The sequence below is a fragment of the Pteropus vampyrus genome, unplaced genomic scaffold (assembly GCF_000151845.1).
Source record: "Pteropus vampyrus isolate Shadow unplaced genomic scaffold, Pvam_2.0 Scaffold391, whole genome shotgun sequence".
Classification (NCBI taxonomy): domain Eukaryota; kingdom Metazoa; phylum Chordata; class Mammalia; order Chiroptera; family Pteropodidae; genus Pteropus; species Pteropus vampyrus.
This window is the reverse complement of record NW_011889172.1, coordinates 46292-51733: the sequence shown is the minus strand read 5'-3', so window position 1 is coordinate 51733 and position 5442 is coordinate 46292. Positions and strand designations below refer to the sequence as shown.

The 5442-nt window shown below is 36.6% G+C and overlaps 1 pseudogene; it reads left to right on the top strand.

Moving 5' to 3' along the window:
- The window catches only part of LOC105305645, a 5448-nt pseudogene extending 250 nt beyond the window's left edge, over window positions 1-5198 (top strand).
- The last annotated feature ends 244 nt before the right edge of the window (window positions 5199-5442 follow it).

Sequence of the window (5442 nt, the reverse complement as noted above, 5' to 3'; positions counted from 1 at the left end):
CATTCAAGACGTAAGATAACTACATTTAGTCTTACATTTAGAATACAAACATCCATGAAACTCCCCGTAGGATTTAAGAAAATTGTCAATTTGATATGTCAAAATAGATGGTTGTCTAATGTAACAACATACATAAATTCTACAAAACAAATTTAGAACTTTGGCTGTCATTCAAAATAACAAAAACATATATCTTCAGCACATAAAATTCAAAACCCCCAAGCAGGACTATTGGGGAAAAAATAGTTCTAAGACACAACAACCTTAAATAAAAACATAGAAATTATAGCATATTCTTGGTATAGAAAACACAATTATCCCTACATGGAATAATTAATTCAGTGAATTTGCAGACATGCAAGTTACATGCTGATTTTTTTATTGAAAAAAATTGTCTGGTTTATAAAATCCCTGCAACTTAGAGTTCTACGTGAGGCGTACATGCAGGCTACCTCCTGAGAAGAGGAAGGACCCAGAATCTTGAAAGTATATTCTGTTTCCCTTTTCCTCTTCTGTTAATAACAGCAAGTCCTCAGAGTTTCGGATAACATGGACCACTTTTGCTAATTGTGAGTTCTGTGCATTGAGCTCTTAAGGCTATGCAGTAATAGATAATTGGCTTGTTTCTTCAGCCCTTTGGGTTCCCCTCTTAAGTCCAGTGAGCTTCACATCCGAGTCCTCTGCTCTAACAATCACTGCATCAGGATGCCAATGACTAACTCAGCCTCACTCCAGACCTGGGGAAGGAGCCTGAACCTTCATCGCTTGCCAGGCAGGACACGGGCAGTGGATTCTCACTCCTTGGCCATATTCTAGCAGACATAGAACAGCCCACTGAGGACTATGGAGATGGAGGATGGAGAAGGGACTGTCAGGAGCATTGTTTTCTCACCGTCATGACAAACAAGAGAGTTGGCACGAACAGATGAGAGGGCACCAATGTGGAAAGTTTCAGTTATTTTGTCCTTACAAAGGTAGATTCTGAATGCCTAGAGGGAGACAACTGAGTCTAATTCATTTCTGATCCCCCAGAGCATATACTTTGCTTGACCGAGAACAAAAACAATCTCTGTTAAATGCTGAATATGCTGTTCTTTGGATTTCAGAAGCAGAGCACAGGCAACATGGCTTTCACATAGTACTTTCCGTCCTGGACTGTCATTCCTTCCAGCAATGACTCATAGGACTGGACAGAAGATAGAACAGGGCTTATATGTATCTATGCTACAGATTTTCTAAGAAGCTTATCATTTTCACTTTTAATAGTATCTACAACATTTAAATATAAAGAAAAGGGAGCAAACATTTGGAGATGAAAGGAAATCTAGTCTGCGTAGTGAACACACAATGCAATATATATAAGACTTTCTGTTGAATGATACACTTGAAAATTATTTGATTTTGTTAATCAATGTCACCCCAATAACTTTTAATAAAAAAAATTAATAAATTCAAACCAAAGAAAAAAATAATTGTGGAGATTTTCATAAGAATGAAAAATCAAAAAGACAGGAAAAGAGAAGGCGTGGTAAATGTTATAGTTTGGATTGAGACAGATTTTATGATTTCCACTCATTCTATGAATGAATTACCATGAATGAATGGGACATGATAGGCTTCTCCCTCTCTGCCATACAATAGAATAAAAGGTCATTTAACCTGTGTTGAGATTGTATTTAATGAACAAGCCCAATATTCCAATATGATTCAAAAACCATGACTGAACATTTATTAAAGACAGATCTGTGTTAGGTGCCGCACGTGTCCCAGAGATGCGTGTCATTTTTCCTATTTCTGTATAAGAGATATCAGCATAGAGTGGTGGAGAGATTTACACGCTCTCCATATTGTGTAGGAGAGGGCTGTGGACTCAAACAGACATCTCCTGATTCCCATCCCAAGGCTCTGTCCCCTCCACCACAGCACAGTCATTATTTCTCTCCAAATGTGCTTTAGTCTCAGATGAGCAAATGGAGGCTGAACCACCAATTTTTTTCTTTGGGATTTGCCCAGTTCATCTGTGAATTAGCAGAATGGACCAAGTGGCTTGCAGGGACCTTTACTGCATGACTATTGTACATCTTAGGGTTTTCTATGAATAGTAATAAATTTTCCAGGCCATTTTGTATAACCTGAGATATGGAAACATCATTCCTTATACAAAATGGCAATTTTCATGTGGCTCTATCATGAAACGTCTATTGCTAGTCAGACTTCAGGGATCTTTCTGATTTTACACCTTGGCAGTCAGAGCATGTAGGTGATTTTGTCTGACTTTTCTATTGGGAAAACCAGTACAGGTAATTAATTGTAAAGTTGCACAGATATCAAGTTTTTATAACTCACACAATTATGTGTTTATATGTCTAGGAAATTCTCACCTGTGTGACATTAAGAGGCGCATAATAATTTTCTTAGCAGTGTCATTAAAAAAATAAAAAATAAAATAAAGTTTATCCCTCAAGTAGTATTATGCATCATTTAAAGTTTTGAATACATGTATGACATTCACACAGAGCCTTAAAGCACATGCTGTAGTAAAAGAGAACTCAGAAAACAATATGTGCAGCATGAGAGTTTTTAGGTAAATGTTCAAGAGAATGGTTTGTGAATCTATACATCAATAAGAATATTATAAAAACAATGAAAGGAAAATGTATCCTCCAAATTCATGACAGCATTTGCCTTTGGACAACTAAAGTGCAGGAAAAGAAGACCATAGAGATAGCAAAAAAAGAACAAAAACAAAAACAAAACTCTCAGGTTTTATCAATAATAAATGTGAGTTCTAAAGCAAGGATTATCAAGGATTTATATTTTAATATGAGTAGTGGGTAAAAATGATACTGATAATAATTGATAAAATTAGTACAACATTAATGAATTGCCTGGCAATAATTCTCTACCCTGGCTATAAGTTAGTATGCCCAAAGGACTTATGTGGAGAGATTCTAATTTAATTGGTTCTGGGCTATAACCAGTCCATGATTAAATTTGAAAAGATGGGTAGGTAATTTAATGATCAACTAGCATTGATAAACACTGTTTAATTCTGTTATATTTATAATTGAATTTTATTTCTTGCAGCAACCCTATAATGTCAGCTCAAATATTATACCCATTTTGCAGGAGCAAACTACCCAGGTGTTTGTAATATAAGTCTTTGTTCTTTTGCCTTTTATTTTTCTCAAATTACATCATGTGTTGATCTGTCAAGAGAAACGAAGACCTGAGTTGCCTTTAGGGAGCTGAATGTAGGAGAAATGTAATCCATGTATAAGGAAGGATTGACTTGAAAAGATCCTTAGCTGGTATAAAGTAGGCCAACTTAAGGTTTGAGACCTGATGTTGAAGCTGAATCTCTCAGCTGTTTATTAGGGGGTTAAGTCTGACGAGAAATCAACCCTTCATAAACATTTATTGAGACATATTTAAAGAGTTTTACTAAGCGACTAAAAATAAAAATAGTAAAGAGCAAATTCAGCCTCTGATATTTCTCTGAGATTGTGTATTAGTGATAGAAAATAAGCCTTCAAAAGGAAAAATAAGTCCAGAGTACTCATGAAAGTTAATTATTATTTAATCATTGGTGCAATTTAAATGAATACCATATTTAGGATCAGCGATACTGTTTGATTTCAGGCACTTAACAAGAACATATTTTTCAAAATGTGAACTCCAACAAGGCCAAATATTTGTATATTTGAGTTATATTTGAAGGGACTTTGACCAGACAACCCACGCATTTGAGTGAACACTTATCTTCATGCAAAATGGATTTCATAAAACCAAATAAAGGTGAAAACTCTGAAAATAATTGCATACAAAAATGCTATCTGATTATGAACATTTTATTTTAATTTAGAATACAGTTAATGTGTTTTTAGCTCTTCTAGACTACATTCCAAATTAAGAGAATTTCTTATACTGCATTTGGATAAGATAAAGTCCTCTTGAGTGCTCCTTAGCATCTTTTAATCACAATGATGCTTTTTTCTTAAAGAGAAGAATGCTTCTTATTCCCTATTTTCCTTCAGAGGTAGAAGGCTGATATTTTACTCTGATCATGGATTTGTCTTCTCAGAATGCTCTTTCGTTAATGTCGTTGACCCGTGTCTTTAAAGTGGGTGTTTTTAGAAACAGGTGAATAGCCCAGAGATCAATAAGGAAAGAGTTCTAAAAAGAGTTCACAGCTGAGAAATGTTGCCAAAGGCAATGGCAGCGTATGGTCCTCAAGTGTAAGTACTTCACCTGTTAATGCTTAAATCCAAAATATGAACACTTAGCTGGGCACCTCTATACTTGTTTTATTCATTCAATACTCTGTTCTTTTTTCAAAAAGTGTCCCATCTGCGTGGAGCCTTGCAATCTGACAGGTGACTCAGAATTCTTCCTCCTGAGACTCTCAGATGATCCAGAACAGCAGTCTCTTCTCTTTGGGCTTTTCCTATCCATGAACCTGGTTAGTCAGGAACCTATTCATCATCCTGGTTGTCATCCCTGACTCCCACGTCCACACCCATATGTACTTCTTCCTTTCCAATTAGTCCTTGGCTGACATCAGTTTCAGCACAACTGTAGTCCCCAAGATGCTATTGAACCTGCAAATATACAGCAAATCCATCACCAATGCTGATTGCCTAACTCAGATTACCTTCCTTCTCTTTTGCATGTTTGGACAGTCTACTCCTGGCCTTGATGATGTGTGACATGTTGGTGGCCATTTGGCAACTCTTACACTATCTGGTCATCCTGAACCCATGTTTCTACAGCATGTTGGTCCTGCTGTCATTTTTCATCAGTGTTTTGAACTCCCAGCTGCACAATTTGATGATATCACAGCCTACCTTCTGTGCAGATGCGGAAATCTCTCATTGTTTTGTAACCCTCTTCAACTCGTCAAGCTTGCTGTAATGACACCTCCACCAATAACATATTAACCTAATTTATTTGGGCCACCTTTGGTGGTGTATAACTCTCAGGGATCTTTTTCTCTTACTACAAAATCGTTTCCTCCATTCTGAGAGTCCCATCACCAGATGAGAAAATAAAACGTTTCCACCTGCTGTTCTCGCCTCTCACTTGTTTGCTTATTTTCTGGAACAGGCTTTGGAGTGTACCTCAGTTCAGTTGCCTCGTCTTTCCTAAAGAAGGATGCAGTGACCTTGGTGATGTATACTGTGGTTACCCCATGCTGAATTCTTTCATCTATATCTGGAAGAACCTAGAGTGCACTGTGGAAGATTATAAAAAAAAAAATAGCCTAATCTCAATACCTGTGCTATCTTTTTTAGTTCATAGAACTGGAAAAGCAGAAAAATCAAACAGGTGCAACAAGGACTTTCTGACTCTGCAGTCATATAGTGCATATGTATCTATATGGCTCTCCTCTTTCTGTTTACACAGTTTTTTCTCTTCATGTAGCTGTAATGAAATTGGGAG